This window comes from Equus caballus, chromosome 3 (assembly GCF_041296265.1).
Source record: "Equus caballus isolate H_3958 breed thoroughbred chromosome 3, TB-T2T, whole genome shotgun sequence".
NCBI lineage: Eukaryota > Metazoa > Chordata > Mammalia > Perissodactyla > Equidae > Equus > Equus caballus.
Genome location: NC_091686.1, coordinates 54,636,281 through 54,662,563, shown reverse-complemented (window position 1 = coordinate 54,662,563; position 26,283 = coordinate 54,636,281). Strand labels below are relative to the sequence as shown.

The following is a 26,283-nucleotide window of genomic DNA, read 5'->3' as shown; positions in this document are numbered from 1 at the left end:
CATGCTGTCATCATTGGGTTTTTGCTTTTTGGTTTTTTTCTTGGCTAGACAATAAGCTCCGAGAGAGCAGAGAGGGTGCCTACCTGGCAGCCCCAGTATCCTGCACACTGGCAAGAAAAAACACGGTGTGCAGTTAACATTTGGTGAATGTTAACGTGCCTCAAGAAAACTGTGATGTTTATGTCTTTCAAATGAAACATTACAAATCATCAAGTAGAGTGAACAGAAGCTAATGGGAAAAATAAGATCTCACATTAGACCAACAATGGGCAATGTATTGCCAACAAAATTCTTGAAACATATAAAAAAAAGCTGTTTCTATTACTGCAGTTAATTTTATTCACTAGCAATGATGAGAACCGTGTCCACACTATCTCAAATCATGAATTATTTGCTTTGCAATTTTTTTTACTGCTTTGATTAGCAATTTATAACAAAAATAAATATCATACGAATATTTAAGTAATAGAAATATCCTTCACAAATAATGAAATAAATAGAAGTCAGGAAAGTTTACACCGCACCTTGTTCGCCTGACGGTTGAGCAGCTGAGATCCCTCGCTTGCTTCAGTGGTGTGCATCCTTTATGGGGATAAACCCATGGATTTATAAGAGTTCACTGAGAAAGAATCAACCCAAAGTGTGTAGAACGTCAGCCTGAGGACTCACTTGTCAGAAGTGTTGATACTTTACTCACTAAAAACGACCTCCTCATGGCCTGGAGTGGCGCAGTGGGCTCTCTCACGTTGTGATCATGGGAATTATGAATCAGCCTCAGAGTTTACGTTAAAGAACTCACAAATCTGTGGAAATGCGTCTCATAAAGATATGATAAGCTGGACTTGTTCACTCTTAAGAATTCATTAATCTGATTATATGCTGTAGATGCAATTACATTACCCTCAGATGCTAATGGATGACATTTTTTTCTAATAGTGATAAGAATATCATTCACATATATTTGGGCCTAAGAAGACCAACTATTATCAAGATCACCAAAGATAGCCAAGGGCTTGAGTGTGTTGCTTGTAAGACCTCTTGCTTAACTGAAGGCTATGAAATGAGATTAAAGCGGGGTCTTCACAATGATTATTTTTCTTATTTATTCAACTCTTACCAGCTAAATAAGAGCCTGAAAGTACTAAACACGAAACATACTACTTGTTTTGGTTATCCTAAACTGTTTAACGTATACTAGTGCTGGGTCTGTGGTAGGTGCTGGAGAGCCACAAAGATGAACAAGACTCACTCCCTGCCTTCAGGGACTGGCATCTGCTGGGGACAAAGGCAAGTCCGGTGCCAGAGATTTCAAGTTAACACAAGAGAAGAACGATTCCTTCCAACTTGTGCGATCTGGGAAGGCTGTTTGAGGAACAAGCGGAGATCTACTGCAACACGGGGAAGGAAGAAGCATCAGGAACAGTACGTAAGTCATCCCACAGGTCACAGTGCCCACAAGGTGGGCTTCGGGAACGGCTCCAAGTTTAATGAGGAGCGACGGGCAAGGAGAGAGAGTAAAGCATCAGGCCTGAAAGGGGCAAGTAGTGTTATGTATATATACTCATATATGTGTCATTTTAACATGTACATTAACTCATCAATTCATTCTCCAAACATCTATTAAGTGGTTGCTAGGTTCCAGGTACTGGGAATGTCCTGGTGAATGTACCAGTTTTCCTCACCTTCAGGAAGTTCCTATCTAGCGGTGGAGGCAGAATAATAAAGGGATGATTGGAATACAACAGAGCGAGGCCCTGGAGAGAGTGAGGCACAGGGCATTATGAGAGCACACTGTTGGTGCATCTGCGGGAGCGGCCACCCAGGGCCTCTGAGTGTAGGTGACAGCAAAGTGCCTTGAAAGTTGAGCAGGAGTTTGCCCGGGAGAGGAGAGGGCATTTCAGGCGCACATGAACAACCACGTGTGAAGATGTACAGAAGCGGGAGACAGCCTGTTGGGAGGAGTGGTTGGGGGGTGGGGTTGGAAGAATAAGCGGTTGAGCGCTGCTGGAGCTCCAGATGTGAGGCCGATGGCAAAAGCAGCCATCTGTCAAGAGATGAGGCTGAAGGGAGTGACAAAGCGAAACTGTGCTGGGCCTTGGATGACTTTACCCGGGTCACGGGCAGTCACTGTGGGCTCGAGGGGACAGGTGTGTGGAGACTGGAGGCAGAGGGCCCTCTCAGAAGGCTACAGCAGAAGGTACTGTGAGAACCAGAACAGGGGCCACAGGAATAGAGAGGAAGACATGGATCTAGATATACGGAAGAGGTCAAATCACCTGCGCACCATAACTGGATGTGAAGGATGAGACAGCGGGAGCATCCCAGGCTTCAAGACGAGATGGACAGGTAACAGGATGCTACGGTCAATGCCACGATGGATGCATTCACAGGGCACCACATAATTCTGTGAGGTAAGGGACTCTGCCCACCTTGAGGAGGGTTCTGGAAAGCTTTGCTGAGCAGGATGACCCCTGAGCTGAGACCTGAAGGATGAAGAGTTAGCGGGTGAAGGAAAGGGTAAATGGAAGGAGGCCACTCAAGGCAGAGGGATCAGCGTGAGCAGAGGCAGGGGACTGAAAACAACACACTAGAGAACTAGCAGCAGGGCGGAATTACTACGTCCCTTACCTTCTGGAAACACTTCTCTGTGTGAGAGGCTGTATTAGCACGGTGGTTAAGAGCGTGCTCTAGGATCAGATGATTTGGATTCACACCCTGCTTGCCACTTTCCAGCTGTGTGGCCTCAGGTAAGGCTGACAACACATGTAACACAGTGATGAAAACAGCATCTACCTTACAGGGGTGTTGTGAGCTCTCAGAAGAGAGCTGGGCACAGTGTTGGCAGCACAGTATTAGTTACAATGGTAGCACAATTACTTGGGTTTTCTTACTAATACAAACTCCCTGCCAGGTCTGCCTTCCAAGGCCACTGCCCCTTCCCTACCTCCCTTTCCTGACTCAACCCACTCCATAATCACAGAATAAACAAAGGATCATGGTCCATAACTTGACATTTTAATTCTGTACATGTGTTGGAAATCTCAGGCTGTGTTGCAAAAATCTCAATTCTTGCATCTGTCATTCAATTCTCTTCTTTTTACCTTTCTCAAATCTTACTATGTCCTTTCTCCATAACTATGCCTAAAAGAAATTACTCAAGATTCACCCGTACGCAAACTGAAATTGACAGTAATGGAGAAAAGGCGTCTAATGTAAACCAGTGTATCCAAGAAGGCGGAGGACCTGGGGTTTGGGGTATTCCCTGTGACGGCAGCTTGTCAGAAGGTCCACTCTGCCTAAATCTGTAACTCTGCTGCTCCAACTGACTAATTTATCCTCAGGGGAAAAAGGAGTGATATGCTAGTTTTTCACTTAGATTAATCATTTTCTAGCTTGACTTCATCAGTTGCTCATATTCTCAGCACTCTCTCTTTTTCTTTTGCAGAATATATCTTTTTCCTTAATTTTTAGAGATTTCCTTTTTGCAGAGGTTGCTCAATCACACTTAAGTACTGTTTTAACAGAAGTATGTTTTCTTTATGTATACATATATATATATATAAATTAAGAGAACGCAATGCTTGAGTAGTTGTCATATTGTCTGACTGTTTTAACAAGAGCAGTGAAAGGAAGCAGAAGTCAAGAAGAGCACCAATTTGCAAAACATGAAAATGTTCATTGCAGAAGCCAAACTTACTTCAACAAAACTATGGCTTTTGCTGATCATCTCGTTAAAGCTGTACAGATGACAGGACCAGGTGGGTGATGCTCATTGTAACCAGCATAGAATGACGATCCCCCAAATCTTGGACTCGACCTTTTGATTCCTCGTTGTTCTCTGTCTGGGGCTTGCTTCAGATCAGCTTTGATATCTCCCTTTCAGCCAAATTCATCTTTCACTGGTGCTTTCCTATATTCTGTCTTTATCACATCAGAGATACTTTCTTTTCATCTGAGAATCCACCTAACAGTCAGAAAGCTTACTTTAAAAAATACTACAGTTCTTTCATCTTTTTTCTTCATCTTTTAAAAAATACGACTCCAATTTCAATGTAGTTCTCCTTATCATGTACATCACTTCTTATACACTCACTTCCTATTTTTCTTTTATTCCTTCTCATTGGTTCCAGGAGCTTCCTGACTTTCAGATTGAGTAGAAAACAAAAATCTCAAAGAAGAAAAGTGACCAAGTACTGAGAGAGAAAATGCGTGCTTTCTCTCATCACATGAAAGATGGCTTAAATACCATAAATGCCTTAGACAGAAGAAAGACACTCACAAAAAACCCCAACTGTTAATCTTACGAGGATTTGGAAGGTAGTACTGCAAAAATACTTACAAAGCAAATTATTTCTTTTAAATCTACTTCGCTAGCCTCAAAATCTTGAAGAATTCAGCACCGAGCTCAATGGAAAACTGAACTGAATTCAATAAACATTTCCTGAGGATTCCTATGTATGGGGCATTGTGCTAAGTTTTGTGGGGGCTATAAAAACATAAACAAAGACATACAAAAGCTGGCTGATATGCTCCAAAGTTGAACATTTTAGGGAAGATACACCCCTAAAAACAACTCTCATACTAGACGTGTAGAGGACAGCGCAACGGGAGTGCAGGAGGGAGATGTTATTAACAACAGGGTGAAAAGGCTTTTTGGAAGCGTTGGTAAAGAGTTAAAAAAAATATACATGTAATTTTATTTCCTTAAGCCACCGAAAGTTTGGGGTTAACGTTATTAGAAGTCAGTCTACTGTGGTTAATAGATCCAAACTGACCAAATCGGACTGTGGACTATTCCTAGCACAGAGTAAAGATTTCGTTGGGTTTTAAAAACTGAGACTTTTGGGCAGAGGGGAGAGCCTAAGCAAAGATTCCAAGGCAGGAAATTACCAGACAACCGTGGTCCATTGTGCCCAGAATGAAGAGCATATGAAGGAAGAGAGCTGGGAGGGTGTGCATGGGAGATGCGCCTGGATACTCCCGGGAATCAGGGCTCTAGGCCCAAGTCTGTTATGAGGAGACTTTAATGCCAGGTTAAGAAATCGGATTTTATTCCAGAAATTATTTCAAAGTTCTCTTCTTTGAAATAAGCAAAAAATCAATGACTCCATTATCTAAAATGTGGAATGAAAGAGAAGAAAGAAATGTGTGTTTAGAAGTGTTTTTGAATATTAGGAAAATCATAATAAATCCTAAATTAAGAAAGATTGATAGGCTGATTGCATGATAATCTTGATTTTTACAGATTATTGCAAAGACAGAAGAAAATTTGCTTTGATTTCAGTGTCAGGCCAGCAAACTTATATCAAACGATGACAAAAAGGCACTATCAATTTTCTTGGGAGTTCCCACAATTTTTGGTCAATCATCTGAACACGTGGATAATGTGCCATGGAATTTCAGAGCCACAGGGTCCCTAACGATCTCGGGCTCCTCTCCTCTCCTCGCTGGGATGCTCTTGCCCAGAGTTAACTGCAGACGCCCACGTTTCTGCTCTCTCACTGTCTCCTTAATTGCACACATTTTCAAGGTCGCTGATTTGAGAAGACACAAGATGTGATCCTGGAAGGGAGTGTTGTTTTTGTTTTCTCTTTGAAAAGCAAACTGATTCTCACATGAATCAAAGCAGAGATGCCCAGCCTTTAGATAAGAATTTTAAAAATTATCAACATGACACAAATAGATTTGAGGACTGTCCTATGCTGTCTTGGTTTCTTATTCACAGGATAATGTAACAGCACATATACCAAACCAATATTCTGTAAAAATTTTCCCCTTCACTAATGATTTTCTGGGTCAACTAAGTTTTCATTGCCACCGTTGGGAGTGAAATTTAGCATGAACTCCACATAAAGGATAAATTCCCCCTTAAGGCAGAGGCAAACAGATGAGCAAGTTCCTCTCGCCCTGTGCCCCTTGCTGTGACTCAGCTCTGGCCTGGATGGGAGAAATTTGCTTTTCCACACAGGATAGCCTCACGAGCTACCGAGAAACAACAGGCGTTTGTCAGAAGAGCAAGGGGCTCTTCTCAAACTGGGGTGGAACCATGTTTTTCAAGATTTTATTTTTTCCTTTTTCTCCCCAAAGCCCCTCCGGTACACAGTTGTATATTCTTCGTTGTGGGTCCTTCTAGTTGTGATGGAACCATTTTTTATTCTTTAAAGCTCAGGAGATGGGATTATGCAGAAAATTTAGCCTATGATTTACTTTTTAAAAAGGCAACATCACACACATACGAAACTCACAAGGTCTGGGTTACAGTTTTAAAATTTCCTAAAGGATACTGAAAATGAGAATTACTTTCCAATAACGATACTAATAGCTCCAATTTAAAGCCTATGATGTATGATACTGCACTAAGTACTGTCTCTTATTTACCCTCCACCACAAGCCAGCAAGGAAGGTATTATTTTCTCAATTTCAAAATGAGGAAATGGAATTTTATGCCTCATGCGCCTTGACCTGCTGGCACGGTTCTCACCATGGATCCTGTGTTCCTGACACTCTCCTTTGGCGACTTTCCTTTGTGGTCCTTTTGTAGCCAAACGTATTCCTTTTCCGACCCCTAAGTCCGGGTTTTACCAGGAATTCTCTTCTTTCCTCTCCTTGGAACTCTCTTTCCCACTCAGGATATCCAACGGTGCTGATCTGACAGCTGAAATTCCAGACATCACTTTCTCCCACCTTCCCGTCTACTCCATGTTATAACGAGGGCCAGAGACCTGACCTGCATGTCGGATCCCAAACTCAATGTCCAACCCAGGATTCGACATCATTCTGCCAAAACGAACTTTCCCTCCTGACATCTCTATTTCTGATAATGGCACGAACGTTCTCCCAGTCAGGTCTGGCTTAAACTCCTGGAGTCGTTTTGACAGCTTTGGCTCCCTCGCCTCCTATAATCAACCTGCACTCTCCAATTCCTGTCACATCTCCACCAGAAATATTTGCAACACTCTCTCCAATAAGTGGGACTCAAATAACAATACCTCTCACATTTATGTAGCTCTTTAGAATATACAAAGCCCCCATAGATATTATTTCTTCTCATTTCCACCTTAACCTCATAGATACGAAGACTGAGGCTTCAGAAACGTATGTGATTTGCTCCACAGGTGAGAAGCAGAGTTAGGACTAGATCCCAGGGCTTCTGACTCTGTCTTCCAGGTGCAATATTCCGACAACTGCCTTCTCCAGGTCACGGCTGAGTTGGCACAGGTGCCTCGGGCACGGTCTCTCTACTTTGCTCCAATGCAGTCTATATAATCACTAATAGTCACGGTCTCAAAATCACCGTCAAATGACATCCTTTTAAAACACAGGTCTGATCACATCATTTTCAACTCAATATCCTTCAGTGGCTTCCTATACTGAAAAATGTTCAAATTACTTAACCTGGACCCAAAGACCCCCTCCGGTTTGATTTCAAGACCATTTTGGGACACTGCTTCCCAAGACCCTCCTGTCCTCCAGCCACACTGAACTACTCTCAGTTTCTCAAACACGCTTGAAGCATTTGCCTGATTCCTCTGCTCAGGCCAGGGCCCCCCTGGAATGCGGTCTCTGCCTTTGAAAATACTATCTGTGTTTTCTTTCTTTGCTCCATTAATTCCAAAACAGGGATGAATCAATAGCATATCAGCCACTGGGCTAGACATGGGGGAAAACTAGTGAATAAGACAGAAAGGATCCATTTCTCAAAGAGCCTAGGATCTACTGGAGTTGTAAAGTTCAAGACAAATGCCACAATCTCTGCAAAATAAGCCCTTCCTGATACCCTGGCAGGAAGCGATGACTTCCTCCTCTCAACAGCCATAGTTCATTCAGTGAGAAAACCCCTATTATAGGATTTATCATAATCTGATTGAATTATAGTTATTGAGTCACACGTCTTATCTCTCGCCCAGGTTGTAAGCTCCATTTCTGATAGAGACTCTAAGGAGCTCAATATTTAGCACTCACAGCATGTAACGCAGCCCTTCTCATATAATAAAACCTCAATAAATAATAATGGAATAAACAATTTCTCTCAGAGTCTGTGAACATGAGATTGGGGAGAGAGTGGCATGCCCCATTCACACACAGACAGTAGAGGACACAGCAAGCTCATACTCTCTCACACCCACCCGCCAGATGGTTAACATAACATCACTTTAGGCTACAGAATTGTCAGAATACCCAGGGTCCCAGGATACTTGCTCCTATCCATTTAAAGAGAGTTTTGAGATTGAAACTAACCCAAGATTTCTAGAGATCAGAGCACAAATACATACAACTTGCACATTTTTCTGTGTCAATAAACAGGGACTAGGATTAGCATCTTCTCCACATGGCCTACTTTTCTGACTGCACAACCAGGAGGATGCTATACTCTGGACTGTGATTCCAGGCTGAATTTTTTTTTAATAATAAAATTTACAAACAGTTCTCTTTACTCAAAGAAAGAAAACACAGTATATTGTTTTATGAATTTTGACAAATGTGTAGTTGTATGATCACCACCACAATCAAGATACAGAACAGTCCTATCACCCCTCAAAGAAACTCCTTTGGGAACTGACTACTGCTTTGTAGTAAAACTCCCCCCAACTCTTAACCACTCTTCTGTTCTCCACCCCTAGTTTTGCTTTCATGAGAATGCGATACAAACACAAATGTGCACAGCTATTTCAGTCTGGCTTCTTTACTCAGCATAATATATTTGAAATTCATCTGTGTTGTTGTGTGCATCAATAGTTTGTTCCTCTTCATTGCTGAGTAGTATTCCACTACCCAAACGTGCCACTGTTTGTTTATTCATTTCCTAGTTAAGGGATATTTGGGATACTTCCTATTTTTGGTGATTATGAATAAAGCCACTATAAATAGGTCTTCACGTCACAATAGGTTTTTATTTCATTTAGGTAAATAGGGGTGGAATTGCCAGGTCATACAGTAAGTGAATGTTTAACTTTATAGGAACTGCCAAAATATTTTCCATAGTAGCTGTACCATTTCATATCCCCACTAGCAATGTACGGGAGCTCCAGTTGCTTTATATCTTTGCCAACACTTGGTATTGTCACAGGTTTTTTTTTTTTTTTTTGCCATTCTAGATGTGCAGTGTGGGAAAGAATTTTAAAATTTCATCTTTTTAGAACCATAATATTTCTATTTCCATCTTAAGCTCACCCTCCACACCCCTTCCTCTCCCTTCCCTTGGATCTTTGTATTCTCTCTCCCACTAGATTCCAGATTCCTTTGTGGGTAAGGAGCAAATCTTAGCCATCTTTGTACATATGATACACTGCCCCTCAACCCAGGTGCAGAGATTGGAAACAACAGGAAAATGACACATGCTACTTAAAGAAATGTTTCCAGATGATCAGATTGGGTCAACACACACAATGATAGAACAAATGTATCCAAAACATAATATAGTATGGCCTAATTTTATCAATTGTTGTATACCAAAGAAATTTTAATAAAACTATGCATTTTTCTCCCTTTCCATGGATGTTTCCATTTCCATTTGCTTTCCTGGGTATTTGTATAAATTTTGGATTTTCGTTTCCTTGCTTTACCAAGGGGTAAATTAGAAAATATGGTTTGGATGGTGAAATATTTGAGTAATAGATTTCTTGTGTTTATATGAAAGACAAGATTTTTCTTCCTAGTACTTAAATAAGAGATAATAGATTACTTGTTTAATAATTTATTTTACAAACTAGATGACTGACTTGCATTTCAATGTGCTTTTTAGGTGAGAGAGAAAAAGTTGGAATTACAGGGGGCACCCACCTTGTAAACATCATTTATCAAGTGAGTTGGGGAAAGAAAAGAGGTTGTCACTGATAAAGACAAAGAATCTTGAAAGTGGAGCGAGTTTCAGAAGCTCTGTAGTCACTGTAGTCATTGCAGTCAGAAGCTCCCACTCACTGCAGGAATTCTGGCTATAGCAGCTGGTTGAATACTTCCCCCATCGGTGAGCTCCCCACTTCGTACAGCACCACTGCATCCATCCTTACAAGCAAAAGAGTCTCAAAGCAAAAAAGAACGAAAGAAAAGAAACGCTGGGAAGGCAGCTTCCTTCTAGCTGAGTTTTTGCTTTTCTGCAATATTACATTACACGAACCTTCTGTAGCACCTACGGAAATCTAAAAATGGAGTTTGGAATCTATTGTGGCAGAAAATATGTTCATCGTTACATCACCCAGCCATGTGCCAAGTTAATCTCATTAACTTTTATATTGAAAGACGATATACATTTTGAAGAGATCAGCTCAGTTGCTTAAATGACATGAGTCTTGGAACTTTTTTATAAACTTTAGTTTCTAAATGGCAGTAAACCAACAACTTACAGTTGCATAGAGAAGAAACTTTGTACAAGCCCATAGAACAGAATGTCTCACACATAATCCATGAGCAGACTGGATTCTGATCCCTTCAGCAGAAAAGATTCTTGCAGAACAAAGGACTTTCTGACCTTACACATTTCTCTTCCTAACGGACAGTTTCTGTGGTGGTTTTGCACTAGCTGCCAATTCAGCTCAGATAAAAATCCGTTTCCAGAATTCCCTTCCCCACAGGGTTCTTCATTACAGTTGGCTACAAGGCAAGTTTCCGTGCTCTCTGGAAGGCAGAGTGAAGCGGCAGCCTTACTCTGCTGGCAAGGGCAGTGTGGTGCACCAGGTGCTGTGCGCTGATCTCCTGGCTCACTGGGATGTCAGGCGGCAGCCAGGTTGTGGTCCTTCACTTCCCACCAGATGCCCATCTCCAGCTTCTGGGCAGGTGCATGACAGCTTTGCAGTGAAGACTGCCGGCTCCTTCTACGGTTCTCCCAGGTCACTGAAGTTGGAGGAGACAGGAGTCCCACACAGGTTCCAGTTTGTCTTTACGGGTTCCATTTTGTCTCTAGGGTTTCAGTCTGCCCTTGCTTGGTTCCACTTCACATGCAGCTTTTTTCCCCAACTGCCAGCTCTGCTATCCTATGATGACTTCAGGCCCAATACCAGATGCAAAAGCAACCACTTCCCATAGACTTCTTTATAAACTCGCACAATTGCGTTAGGTTTCAGACTTATAATAAATCCATTATCCCATATCCCCACAGTGGTTCTGCTTTCCTAACTGATACGGCTTCCATTAAATCGTTTCTATTCAGAATATGTACTTGGTTACAAATATTCCTTTTGTGCACAGCTTTCTTTTTTTAAAATTTATGATAGCATCAAATGCAACAGTACTGACTTATTAAGCCTAAGTATGTCATTTTATTTTACCTTGTTTTTGAGAAAGGGACTTGGAATATGCTCTTTTGCCCAATTCCCCTCAAAACTACTGGCTGGGGAACCGGGAGTTTGGTCCACGACCAGCGAACTGAGAAAAACTAAAATTAATTTGAACTTTGAAGCAATTACTAGAGCTAAAAACCACCTTAGGTTTTCTTCAAAATATGTTTTAACGTGACACTTGGAAAGTTATATCTATTCCTGAAAAAACATAAAAAAAAATTTTGAAAACAATTTCAATTCATTAATTTTTATCACAATATGTGCATTGAAAGTAGATAAATACTGCCAGGAATGCTTCAACCTCTTTACTTTTTCTTAATATTAAGGTTTTATGGTAGTTAAAGGCAGGGACACATCTTTTCATCTTTATATCCTCCCATAGCGGCACACAGATAAGTCCTTATTAAACATCAGTTGTAGAGAATAAATTTCAGCTTCCTGTTTTTTACAAAAAAGAAAAGAGCAGCAGTGTCTGAGCAAACAACCACACCAACTGCATCCTCTGAAGCTTTTCTCATTATTATATAGAAACTCCAGCAGGAAACCACAGCTATATCCTCTTCACCAGTATAGAGAAATCTTATGAATTACTGGCAAACATAAAACAGTTCTATTGACATTACATAGTTGCTTGTGACAAGTTATACTCATTACACTCAGATGCTTTACAACATTTAGCGATGTTTTGCAAGAACAAATTCCCAAGGAAAAATAATCATAATCATAGTTACACCTTAACCACTTGTTTGAGGGTAAACGATATAGAAAAACAATATATGCCATGGAAATTCAATGCCTCTCTCAATGTAACTGATTAAAAAAAAACAACAACTGCTAAGTGTTAAAATTCCTCATTTGACTCAGGCTTGTAAAAATTTCTAACAGACCAAGGATGTGTTACCTTCTACTCAAAAACCATGAAAGTACTAATTTTTTCCCAAATGTTCAAAATGGCCCGAGAACTGGATTTTTCTAGCTATGAAATGTACAAACCCCTTGTGTCCATTTTTGTGTATAATCCCATTCAGGATTTGCACAAAACACATTTTAAATTTGTAATATGAGCTTGATAATGTGTTTTTATCAATGAAGGGACTTTCCATTGAAGATCTCTTAGTGGTTCAGGAAGTACAAAGAAAAAATTAAGTCCAGAGCTTTAACTTCAATGAGAATCACAAACATGTATACTCATTTAACACAGAAGTCAGAAGCATAGAATGCTGTAGCTTTTGTTCATGCCAACGTTACCTAGGCATGGTGAACAGGATGTTTGTTTCATGAGTACATGTGTAAATGAATGAATGCATAAATGCTTGGTGGTGATGGAGACAGGGAGAAAAAAGGGTATCTCTAAGTTCCAGAAAAGGCCGAGAAGACCTAAAATTCAGCAAACAGACCCAAGAATTTGAAAAAAAAAAAAAAAAAAGCAAGATTGACAAAAAAAAAATTGGGCATTAGAGCTAGAATTGATCTTAGGGATTTCTGGACCAACCAATTTCTAGAGAGAACCTGTGGTGCCTTGGATAATAACATGATTTCACATATCACTTTCACAGATTGTGACATTTGTGAATCTCTTTCATAATTTTTGCCTTATATACTTCTTATCTAAGCTATTTTTTACTTAACATTTTTCATTCAAGTGATTTTAACTGGTGCACTGCTTGAAAATATTAGCCTAGTCTTAAGAAATGATATCTGTATAATCACAACTTTGATGTGCTAATAAAATATTTTTCACATAGTGTATTTTTAAAAATACAACTTTAAATTTATTCTTAACATATTTTTATATTAAAATAAATTCATAAGTATTAAAATAAAATAAAAATCTGTACACTAAGGTCATCTCACAGGTCACTGATGGAAATCTCCTGCACTTTTGAAAAGCAGTGCATTCCACTGTGCCACCCTCTGGAACAAAGAGTTCAGCTTTTGAAACAACACAAAGTGGTAACAACATTCCAGATTGATGACAAGAGTCCAGTAATAAGACTAATGCCTGTAGGTAACTTCCGTGAGTTTTTTTTCAACTAGAAAAAACATCAATTGCTTATTAAGGGACTAAAAAAAAATTAGGGCAGAAGTCATGGCTTTAAAAAACAATTAATGGATGTTCATCTTCAAAATGGACAGAGATATGTATATTCATCTTCCTGTCGAATGCCATTAATTTATTAGAAATATAGTTTTAAGAAGAAACTGTCTCAAATGGGCCTCCTCTACATAGATTACCCTGTTTTCATCTTCAATTCGTAACTAGAACACTTAGCTGCAAGCTATAATACGGAATTGCTCAACTTTCATAAGTAAATGAACGTCTGTGATTAAAACATCAATCACGGAAACACTGGTTCTATAAATAGTTTCTAAGTCCAAAGTCCTCAGGTAGGGCTAACCCCAGACACATGCCTGGTTTTTCTTGTTATATGTGCGTATGCGCACGTGTGTGCGCACGTGACTATGTGATATGTATTTGGTTTTCTTTTGAGAAACAAAGAAATGCTGTTTGCCGAACATCTGTGTCATCTGGCTATTTCAATAAAAAGTTTTGTTTTCCAATTTTACTGCCTATACAATGATTTATAAAGTTTTAACCTAAAATGATTGTCCTTTAACTCATCCTGTTTGTTTAAAACTGACATCACTGATTTAGAAGCTTTCACATTTGGTTTTTAAGCAACACAAAATGCAATCTGAGATAGGAGAAAGCAGTCTATAAAATCCTGCCTACGCCTCATATTTTGCCTGAGTGTTCCTGGTACTAATATCAATAACGTTAACAGACTGCAGTGTAGCACAGTGGGGAAGCATGTGGCCTCTGAAGTTGGATGACTCTTAACTCACACACAGCTCAGCTGATTACTATCTGCAGGACCATGGCAAGTTATTTGATCTCTTCCTGATCTCCAAAATGGGGGAAATAATAGTACAAACCTCAGAGATTTGTTTGAATGAAAAATGGTTTTAGATGCCACTGGAAGAGAAGTCTAAAGAATAAAGATCTGAGAGTCGGAGATCTCTGCAGATCTGGAGTCCGTCCATCCGTCACCCATTTCCTCAGGGGAAGGTAGATGGATAAAGAGAAACGGATCAGGACTCTCTTATGCCTTAGAACCAAGACGGCAAAGTGCCCTGAGTGGGGTCCTTTGGACTCTTGCTCCCCCCGTGCCCCACTTTACTTCCTCTAGCCTCGTGTGCTCGGTTGGTCTTTCGTTCTCCTTCAGTCATCATCATCATCATCATCATCATCAGTTCTGTAATCTATGGTCCCCCACTTCTTTCTCCACTGTGCCATGGGCTTCTGGGCAGCAAGGTGAGGAAATTCTGCTCTCAGCAGGGTAAACACACAGAGATGGAATCATTCACCAGGCATTCCCGAGACATGCATTACCACTTGCGCTTCCAGGGTCCTAACCCTGGAGAGGAAGACCAGGGAAGAGTGCTGAGACCACCTTAGGAAAAAAAAGACAGCACAAGGGCGTGCGGTATTCCACCGAGCAGCCATGAAGACAGCCGGGTAATTTCAGGGCCCTGAAATGGGTGCATTACCCAATAATGATCTGATTCAAGATCATCCCCCAAGAGTGGGGGTGATCCCTGAGAGTCTAAGCAATAATCTAAACAGTGGCCTTTAAACTGTCTTAAAATAAACTAGCATATCACAAACCACTTAGGAGCAACGATAAAGTACCAATGACAACAAATGATTTATCAAATCATTTAGAGCAGTTTTCTCTAATGTCAGTTTTGCTAATGTCGATAATAAAGTAATTCTGTAATAATGTTACTCGCATTCATCTCACTTGAATTTGTAGATATTTTCTTGAATAGAAAAAAAGAGAGAGGATGAAGTTTCACTGAGGTTCTGACAGTCATGAGGAGGAAGCTTCCTAGAGTGTACGGCCCAGCCACCAGCAGAAATTTAGAAGATTTCTCTTAGACCTCCCCCATCTTGGTCACTTTGCTACCCTCTGTTTCTTAGTTGTTTTTAGCAGAATAAAGCAGAAAATACATGCATCTGTGTCTTTATTTTTTACGCCATTAAGGAAGTGTAGTGTGGGAAAGGCTTCCTCTCATTTTCAAGTTGGCCTGGCTGGGAAGAAAGGAACCCAGGTGTGGCGAGCAGGTGGTGAAGCTGTGAGGAGGAACGGAAGTGAAGCTGAATTGCTAGAGCCTCAGGAAGGAAGAGAGACGTACAGGGGGTGCCTGGGGGGATGGAGAAAGAAGCCTGGTCATTAGGCAGCCAGGGGAATTCCCAGAGATGCTGACCAGGAAAAGAGCCCACTTTATCTTTGCTGAGCCATAGCTCTTAATAAGTTTATCCTGTACAGTAGTCTAGGAACTATTTGAGGGTTCAGACTCTCAAATAATTTTATTCAACTTGAATCCCTAGCACATATCTAACATACATCAAGGGTCTAACATACATATCAAGCACTCAATACAAATTTATTTAATGATCCAAGCATCCATCTTCCTTAAATCAGGGCCTCCTGACAACCCCCTTTCACGTTCTATGCTTCATCTCCTAAATCAATTTCTATTTCCAGTGTGAGGAATGCTTTTATTTCCTTTGCAAAGGAGAAGTATGGATGCACCCTCAATCCAATCCAGCTCAGGTTATTAACTTTTATCATCCTTCCCCGAGACTGAGCCTCACCACTCAAAAGCCACAAACCCCAGAGGAATGATCTTTTAAGAACCCATCATTACAATTTTAAACATCAAAATAACCACCAGGGGAATAGGAGAATAGTTGAGAGCATAAACGTTTCAGTGTAACTAAATTTATGTTATTTAAGATCACTCAGAAAAAATTAACTTTATCCCTAAAGAATTTTAACACCCATGGTCTTTTATATATTGTTGATACATTTCAGGTGACAGGACACCTCGTCTTTAAAGACTTGGACAGCAGTCTATGAGGAAATGCACCCGTCCAAAGAAAGCACAGCGTCAACCTGCACGGTGTCCTCCGTTGGCTTCCACTGATACTATTCTCAGCACTGTCTTCTCAGAGTGAAGCTGCTGAAGCACCGACACTTTAGGATTAATAATTAGATGCGAGGACGTTTTTAGAAGTAAAGTAGGAGGCACGATGTGGGGGTGGTATGCAGTGAAGTGCGCACGTGGAAGGAAAGTGGCAGCAGAAGTTGAGAAAGAACGAGAGACTTCAGGGAGCTATCAGGAGCTTTCCCCACTTTAGACATCTGCCTGAGTTTTCCATCTTGTTGTCTCGGAAGGGCGTTTGTCTTTATTTACAACACGAATAAATCGACCCTGACATAGTCACCTCATTTTTAGTCACATTAATAGCAGTTCCACACAATCAAGTGGCCAGACTGTGCAGTGATGTGAGGAGTTTCAGCGATGGGTGGAGCGCACAGCCAACCGCCGTGCTTAGATGAGCATTTCTCAGCTGTACAGACACAGACACAAGCTGGGATATGAGTCAATACTACTTCTGACAGTTTATTCTCCACTGCCTGGCCTACTAAATGGAATGTACCATTGCTTGAATAATGGAGAGATGCTTTAGGCTTTCAGGAGGGTATGTAGGTGACGTGTACACTTAAGAGTTGTACATAAAATAAAGATATGGTGCATTCAAAAATACATAAAGCAATCCAATGTAAAACATAATCATTGGTCAAGTTAAAGAATAAGTAAATTATTGTTAAAACTATTCTTTTTAATTTTTTTTTTTTTTTTTGCCAGATGTGGTATAGTAGAAAGCAAGCAAGCAAATAGCTATAATTAACAAGACAAAAAATAATAAATATTGGAGAGGATGTGGAGAAAAGGGAAGCTTCATACACTGCTGGTGGGAATGCAAACTGGTGCAGCCACTAAGGAAAACAGTATGGAGAGTTCTCAAAAAATTAAAAACAGAAATACCATATGATCCAGCAATTCCACTACTGGGTATTTATCCAAAGAATTGAAATCAACAATTCAAAGAGCTTTATGCACCCCTATGTTCACTGCAGCTTTATTCACAATAGCCAAGATGCGGAAATAATGCAAGTCCATCAACTGATGAATGGATACAGAAGATGTGGTACCTATATACAATGGAATACTATTCAGCCATAAAAAAGACAAAATCGTCCCATTTGCAACAACATGGACGGACCTTGAAGGTATGATGTTAAGTGAATCCAGACAGAGAAAGACAAACACCACATGATTTCACTCATATGTGGGAGATAAACATATGCAGAAGGAGAACATATTAGTGGTTACCAGATGGGAAGAGGAGTTGGGGGGAGGGCAGAAGGGGTAACGGGACACATATGTATGGTGACAGATAAAAATTAGACTATTGGCGGTGAACATGATGCAGTCTATACAGACACTGATAAATAATAATGTACGCCTGAAATTACACAACGTTATAAAGCATTATGACCTCAATAAAATAAGTGAGAAGAAAAAGCAAGCAAGCAAAGAAACAAACAAAAGATTCCACCATTCTCTTCTTACTAACTGACCAGGTCAACTCAGTTTGTATTCATTAACCTTTCACAGAATCTATATATTTTAACGGTGGAAACTTTTTAGACTGTCACTATAGTTTACGGGAGTTAGCTACAGTCAATACAATAACCCCTCTACTTCGTAGAATCACATGAATTGCATGAGTACAGTCAGAGCATTGTAGAACTCAATGGTCCTTAGAAAACATCTAGTCCAGACTTCACAAACTCAATACCTATGGGTTCTAGGTAGCTAACACAATTAATTGAAGCTGTTAAGTACAAGTGACTTATATGAAGCCTCAACGTTAGAGAGACAATAGGGAGTAGTGGGGACTGCAGTGTAATAAAGAGGTAGCACACATCGTTATCCAGCTGCAGCCTAGAGAATGTGTGTTTGCGTTTCATTTTTTATAACAGATCATCTGATTTTTAAATATTGGCTTAATTAAAAATAAATACCTGCAGGCCAAATAAAAATGTGATCTTCCTGCTGGGCCCACAGACCGCCAGTTTTCAATTTCTAGTCTGGTACATACATCCCCAAACCTGAAGTCTGGCAGGTTAAATGAAGTGCACCAGGTCTCTCAGATGCTCACAGCAAAGCATTCTTCCAGTCTGAGAATCTATATGTGTAGACAAGAAATCAACCCCCTCGTGAAAGGAGATTGCACAGGCATTTTTCACTCACTTAATGAGAGCTTAGCCCCTGACCCTGACATTGACAGATTTCTGCTCTCTAACTGCTTTCAGAACATGTTCAACATGAGAACAAGACCAGGCCTCCACACCCATTTGTCATAAGCAATTTTTACTCATTCAAGGATGCAGGGGGAAACGTACATCCATTTATTAACCTTAGCTCTGATTAAAATTCGTATTAGCATTAAAATTCTAGTCACCTCATTTTTACCTGCATTTTTTCAAGGAGAACAGTATAACTAAGTATAAATTAAAAATTCACGCTGTGTATAAAATAAAAGTTAGAAACAGGTCTTAAGAATCACAGAGGGTTTGCTGAAATAACTGAGCTCTAAACCACATTTTAAGGGGATTGCGAGACTAATTTAGGATGGAGGAATGAGGATTCCAAAGTGATATAATGGCAGAAGCAAACCAAACTCCAGAAAGTGGAAACCACAATGAGTCAAATACCACAATGAATCAAATATCGTTTGCATTTTTGAACAACAAGAATTTTTAAGAGGTGTATCATGAGAAAGCACATTCATGTTACAGAGTAAAAAAGAAGAAAAACAATTTTAAAATTCTGTATTGTGCTCAGCAGCCCTGTTCTACACAGCCCTAATTCAGAATAAAAACCTGGAGGCGATGCGAACTTCAGAATCCTGAGGATATTTGCCATATTGTACTTATTAGGGCAGACACATAGGCACAGGCTATTACATTTTAGAAAAATTGTCATCAAGAATTGAAACAAAAAGGATGCTCTGATTACTCAGAAAATACAGTAAACACAGGCCCTTAACTCCCTCAACCATTTCATTTACTCAAAGTTCTACATTACAAAGAAAGAGAAGAGTTCCCCATAGCCACAATAGAGTTATTTTAATTTTAGGTTATTTAGAAATCAATATCCTGAAAAAACAATTCAGAATCTATCCACTTAACACATCTTGATTACTCCCCCTAAACTAGATCTTTCACTATGCAGGACCATTTGCAATTCAGGCTTGAAAAAGGATTTTCTGCAACTCCTTTCTCTCCAGAAAATTAGTAGATGCAAATGTGATTTTTAAGGAGCTCTGGAGCTCTCTGTCCAGCTGTCCGTTACTGAATTAGCAACAGTGCTGAGGTCTCTGGGGGCGCCTGTGACTTTGTGGATTTTCACTCTCCAGCCTCGAGTTTTTTCCAGGGTTTTCTTGGTTCTGTAAGTGTCACAGGCTGTGACTACTGACTAAAGCCATCTTCCTGGGGGTGCCTTGGGTATCCATTGGGTTTGAGACCCAAGAATTAACATTTTTTATTTGAATCTGGTATGTAAGGCCAAGAAAGCGCCTTGCCACAGATCACACAGCTGATCCTCACAGTTTTCTGCCACATCAGACCCTGGGGACAGAGATCACTGCACTGTCATTTAGAAAGGCTCATGGCATGACTCTCAATTTTGGAGGAAGGCTGCCTGAGTAATTTGATTCCCTTCCCCCATCACTCAGGAGATGCTCAGAGCTCGCTTCTGGCCCCGTCCTTCGTCCCTTTAGCTGAGAATCAGTGGAGAACTAGAAAGACGTGGTCTAGTTATAGCCTCAGCTCTAACAGTGAGTTAGGACAAGTTATTAACTTGTTCGGGACTCATGTGTAACCTTTTTATTTCCTTGCAAAGAAAGGCAGGACTAAACAGCGATGTCCAAATCTGGCTACTGGAATCCTCTTGGGACCATTATAAAATACAGACTTCCAAGCCCCACCTCCAGATTTGGACTCAGATTCAATAGGTCATAGCATTTAACCTTCCAGCTAAGGGTCAGTTATTATTGCCTGGTAATAACAATTCGAGCCCCCAATTATGCTGCTAGCTTCAAAACAAAGCCGACAGTCTAATTACTGACATGAAAAATTAGAAAGCTGTTACTGTGTTGCCAACTCCAATACGCCCAGCTAAAAAGCTGTGAAAAATGTTCTCGCTGGCAGTCAAGACAGTAAGTTATCTAAATTGTAGGAGTATATACATTTTCCCCCATGAAATTCAATAAATGTCTTTTCAATTCAAATGCACCCTCTAAATGCTTTTATTATTCCAGACTTAACTCTTATGCAAAAAAGTTCGATTATCACTAATCTAAACATTCTGATGTGGAGAAGGAAGATGAAAGAGGAGTCCAGGACATCTTTACATAAAAATGAATTTCCAAATTTGACGGCATGCCGAATCAACTCATTTAAGCACACAAGTCTGTATTTCAACTGGCACTGTTCTTCTGGTTAAAGGTATAGCTTTATTCAAAAGGGTATCAATATCACATGATTTCTTTATTCCTATTTATAGGAAAGACAGCAAGAGCCGAAAGAAGCCCACCAAAAGTTTTCAGAAACACAAGTAAAGATTTCTTCTCTGATTTTATCTCCTCAAAATAACTACTGGGTTACAGCAAAAACACTCTGATGCTAATTTCTTGAAATGCACACAAACATACTTAAAAACTTAACTAAATGATGGACAAGTCACAGAGCAACTGAAAAAGAAAATCCACAGATTCTGCCCTTCCTTTCAGGGTTATGAGCACCACAAGGTCTGCTTCGTGTTCATAGGGCTTTGCGCTTACGAGGCGCTTGAGAAAGGAGACTTGTTGAAGAGAAGAGAGGGGTTCACTCGATTTATGACAATCACTCCATCACCCTTGCCCCTCAGTGCCAAAGACTGTACTTGTGTTCTGAGAAATGAAATAATCATGCTACAATGTGGTACACCACATAATTTCAAGAGTTCAGCCATCCAATTCAATTGAAACAAAGCCTAGCCAGTAAATTATTGCAAAAGAAGTAAAAAGATGGCAGGAAATGACAGATTTATAACATTACGGCCATTCCATCTAGATTTTCTTAAAGTAGCAGTATCAGGAAAAGAAATCTTAGATATAAAATAAATAGCAACTCGAGTCATATTTCAATCTAAACAGAAATTCTTCTGTAATTCCCTCCCCACAACTTGATATTCATTTCTTCTTTTCTAAATGATTCTTAAATAAACCTCACATGACCCCACCTCATTCTTCACTTCCTCCTTCTATATCACCACCCCTTCCTCAGTGCCCACCCAGAGCCATTCATCTTTCATAAACTGGCTCAAGTACCACCTCTTCCTTGGAGCCTTTCTGGATTAATTCAGTCCCTAAGGCTCTCCCCCTCTTCTGCCTCTACTGCCATGAATTTAGTGGTAAGTCATAAGGTCTTGCCTTTCTCCGGGCAATTCTGCTATTCAGAATACTGGATACATACTTGTGTATTAGATCTTCTAGTTAACTCTTGGAGTCTTGAAAGCTGGAAGCATCTCTTTCTTGTATCACTTAAAGCAGTAGCTTTCAGACTTTTTGGAACATGATGCATAACATCATAGTCCAGTGCACATATCCCTATAAATATACATTTCACTAAAAAGTTAATGAAGAAAGCTTATTTACCCTTCTATTCCATTTTACTCTAACAATTTTCCAAAAATGAAAATGCTATCAGACCCAGTAAACTGACTTCACAATGGGCCGTGACCAGTTCTGGTAGGGTGCTTATTTTATTTTTTTTGAGGAAGATTAGCCCTGAGCTAACATCTGCCACCAATCCTCCTCTTTTTTTGCTGAGGAAGACTGGTCCTGAGCTAACATCCGTGCCCATCTTCCTCTACTTTATACGTGGGACGCCTACCACAGCATGGCTTGCCAAGCAGTGCCATGGCCGCACCCGGGATCTGAGGCGAACCCCGGGCCACTGAAGCAGAATGTGCGAACTTAACCGCTATGCCACCAGGCTGGCCCCAAGAAGGGCACTTATTCATTACTGTGGCATTGCTGTATATATTTCCCTCACTTAAAAAATAATTTTAAAATTGTATGTGGCCTTTGGGCTCTCTTTAGCCCGTGTTCCTGAGTGACATTTTGTTCATTTTTTTTACACCATCTTTAGGAGTTGTCTGGGACAATTAAATGCTTGGAATAAACAGTACTTTCCACCCTTTTACACTGAGCACAGTTGTCATGAAGATAAGATTCCCCGCATTTCTATAAAACTCAAATCTCCATTCCCTCATTCTCTGTCATTTTCACAATACGCAAAGTAGATGGCAGACATGTTGTGGATGTAGAAACCGAGGCACAGAGAATATGACTTTCTCAAGGACACGTCTCCCTTTTAATCAGGCAATTGTCAATTAAGATTAATATGGTTTCCAGATATTTGAAGGATATAAACGTGGGTAATGTGAACAACATAGAGCCCCAATATGCATGTGTCTACCTAACTTATCCAGATCAAACGGTTTACTGCCCAGACGAGTTAGCAGCCCTGCTGGACTTCAGCTGAGAAAGGATTCCACTGCCTTCTCCATCTTCAGCTTTCCATCTTCATCTACTCACACTGTTTTTCAACCACCTAGAGCTTCTTGTTCTTCCTGGGCCTCTGCATATTTTGGTCTCTGTATCAGGACTACCCTTCTCTCTCCTCTTTACCAAGCTAGTTCACCTCACCCTTCAGGTCCCTGGAAACTGTCCTTGTCCTCTCCCCCTCCTCAACCTGGCTTCCACAGCACCCTGTGCTCGCCCCGCCATAGCCCTGAACAAGCCGATGTCCCTCCCTCCCTAGTTCTGCAGGCTGAGACTGTCTCATTCTCTCTTCTCTTCCACGGTCCAGGACCACGTCAGTTCGAGATAATCATATGTTGAATGCATGAATGAATCAATGAACGAGTGCATACAGAGCACAACCAGCTGCCACTGAAAGAGCTCAAGTGTGAGCTGGGTCTGGAATCGCGTCCTGACTCTCTGAGGCTAATCTTTTATGATTTTGTGATTCCATGAACAATATTTCATTGCTTCCCCATAAGCCACAGATTTTGTGACTGGAAATTCATACAGTGAAGGATAGCTGTAGCTGATAATATTCTTTCAAGCATATTTGAGGCACTATCAAGGAAACGTTGCAGGGACAATTCAATGTGTTGGGCGAGTGTATTGAGGCAATTAAAAAAACACCCAAATTCCAAAACAGCTTGTTGAGACCTTCAGTTCAGAGTGATCTGATTCGTAGCACGCTTCGGTGCTCCACTTTCCATATGAAGCTGTGCACTTGTGACTCTGTCCTGGTCATTTTGATAACAGTCTAGTTAGCGATTAAGTGAAGCCTCACCACACCACAACATGCTCTACATGGATCTCCAGGAGTTCCTCTGCTCTGTTTCCAAAATAAATCGCAACGACGTAACATCTAGACTTGCAATGGCAATCACTACTTTTTTTTTTTCTGTTTATGAATCAACAACTCATTCCCCCCATTAAACACGCACAAAAACTTGAAAAATGTTCTTCCTAATTCTTTTTCAAAAGAAGATTCTCTAATACAAACTCCTGCCATTTGCAGATAGCAAGAGAAAAAGATTTTCTTCCTTATGCGTGACTCATGTGTCTTTATTCCCATAGCTGGTACTCAGGGCAGGCCAACGGTGAACAATGGAAAAGAAAGAAGAGTTTATAACTGGAGAATAAGCACATTCAGGAGAAGTACACTCAAAGCATTATCAAAGTAAAATATGCAGCAGCACCAACAAGAGCAAACAAAAGCCCACGCGAGAGATGTGTAAATATTTCATGAAGCTAAGCCTTCATCAACTCTCTCTCCAAATCTTGCTGGTGTTGTAAACACTTCAGTTTCTTCCAGTCCCACCATGACCCAGATTCCTTGCAAAAACAGAATGAAAACAGGGACCAACGGATCTTTAACAAATGCGTTGTGAAAAATATTTACATGGAGCATATCCAAGGTATTGCTTTAACAGGAAGAAGAAGATACCTTAATAAATGGTGGTTGCTCCTTGGTGGCTCTGAGCTCTGTTTCTCCCATCCCCCTCCAAACCTCCTTGCCTTTTCCCCACCACTTCTCCCGCTTTCTGGACACTCACATCATCTCAACCTTGAATTCTCTACACCGCAGGCAGAGATTTCTCACCACACCCCTTTAGAGGGCCCTTTAAATCTGACAAAGATTTGTGCCTTCCCACCACCCCAAATCCACTTTTCAGTATCTAAGTACTCCTCATTCCCGCCCCCCCCGCCCCCCCCACCCCCCCCCACCCCCCCCTTCACTGTCCATTGTTGCGTCTGAAATTATGCCTCAACCTTTCAGATCTGCCTGGATAGCATGGAGATCTCTTGTGTGTATTGGTTGATGGTGTTCTTCAGAGCATTTCTAAAATCCATCTCCGAAGGACCGTTTATAATAGCCTCTAGTCTATACCCTGATTTAATGTGGTTCCAAAGTTCACCTCTAGACACCGAACAGGTCTCTACAACGATTTCCCTTTATCAATCTCTGCTCACCCTTCTTCTCTCTCAGCCTAGCTCAGGAAAAACAATATATATGTAAACATGTGTACATTCACACACAAACGCATATATATTATATAGAACTATAGTGTTTTGACCTTAAAGGGAATAAGCAAGGGAAAATAAGAAAAATGTCAATGTAGTATTGCCAAACACACACACACACACACACACACACACACACACACCCACCCATTTGGATATTCACAGTGTGCAGACTCGATTGATTATAAATCCAGTGCCCAAGAACAAGAACAGCAGGCGTCTTCTTCCATTTACCTTCAAAGCCAGAGCCTAAGGGAGCAATGACCTTGCAGAGAAATTCATCACCTGCGAGAAAGATGGTCCCTCCTGAAGCGCAGGATAGGATGGGGACAAGAGCAACAGGCAAAGGATCACCGGGCAAAATGTGGGACCGAATCTATCCCCAGCAGTACCGAGCACACCGCAAAGCGCCCGTCCCCCGGGGTGGGACGCCCGGCAGAGGTGGCGCGGGGGGGCGTCTCCTGCCGCGGCCGCAGGTCGCCTACCTGCTGTCGCCCGGCTCTCCCCAGCGTGGCGGGGTCACTGCCTGCGCTGTGGCGGGGGCTTCCCGTCGCATATCCCAAGCAGTGGCTCTCAGCGCCACACGGATGGCTCCGGTGTGCTCGGGAGCGGCGGTCCTTCTCAGACCTGTTCCGGGAGCGAGCTGGGTGCTTGCAGGAACTGAAATTACTATGCAAAGAGCAGAGGCGGCGCGCAGGAGCCAAGCGGAGACCGCGGGGGCCGCCCCCACCGCGGGGCTGCAGCCACAGCCGCCGGCGCGGGGCACAGAGCTAAATTGGAGGCGGGAGTTCACGTGCCCGGCTGCTCGTCCGTCAGGCCCGGGGGGCGCCCATCTGTCCACGCAGGGCAGCGCTGCCCCGCCGGAGCATCCGTGGAAGGGGAGGCAGCTTCGCAGGCGGCGGTGGCGGCAGCGGCGGCAGCAGCAGCAGGACGTCGGGCTCCGCCCCCGCCGCACCCCCGCCCAGCCTGCCGGGTCCCGCGGGAAGGGGTTGCCGCGGCGGTTGCTGCGCGCCTGCGGGGGAGAGAGGGGGTTTGGAGCTGGGTAGGGGCTGGCAGGTTGTGGTTCTGCTGCAAGCATCCAGTAGCAGATGGAAAGTTAAGAAGGGGATTAAGGTGGAGGGCTGGGGCGACTCAGCGGGAATTCTGGCCCTTGCTCCCTCCCACAGGTCACCAGACTCCATGGCTGTGTCTAGACTCTGGCAGGCGGTTTCTAATAAAGCCACGTGCAGTGAACATCTGAAAACAAGATCACCCGATGTTTAATATGTATTGCAAAATGTACAGTGTCCTGCGTATGTGGAGATGGCAGTGCTGACAGTGTTCCTGTCTCCTCTCCCCCACTCGCCCCCCCCCCCCCCCCGCCGCCTTCCATGGGTGTGGATGGCTTTGGAAATCGTCTCTGCTGAGTGACTCCAGCAATACTGAATGGATGTGTAG

At 41.7% G+C, this 26,283-nt stretch overlaps 1 protein-coding gene across 1 annotated transcript in view; it reads right to left on the bottom strand.

Annotated features, from left to right (window-relative positions):
* GPRIN3 (GPRIN family member 3) overlaps positions 1–25,856 on the bottom strand; it is a 69,495-nt gene extending 43,639 nt beyond the window's left edge. The window contains exon 1 of the mRNA XM_023636872.2: positions 25,332–25,856. The gene's annotated coding sequence lies outside the window, so the exon portion shown is untranslated. The remainder of the gene's footprint in view (positions 1–25,331) is intronic.
* Positions 25,857–26,283: the final 427 nt, after the last annotated feature.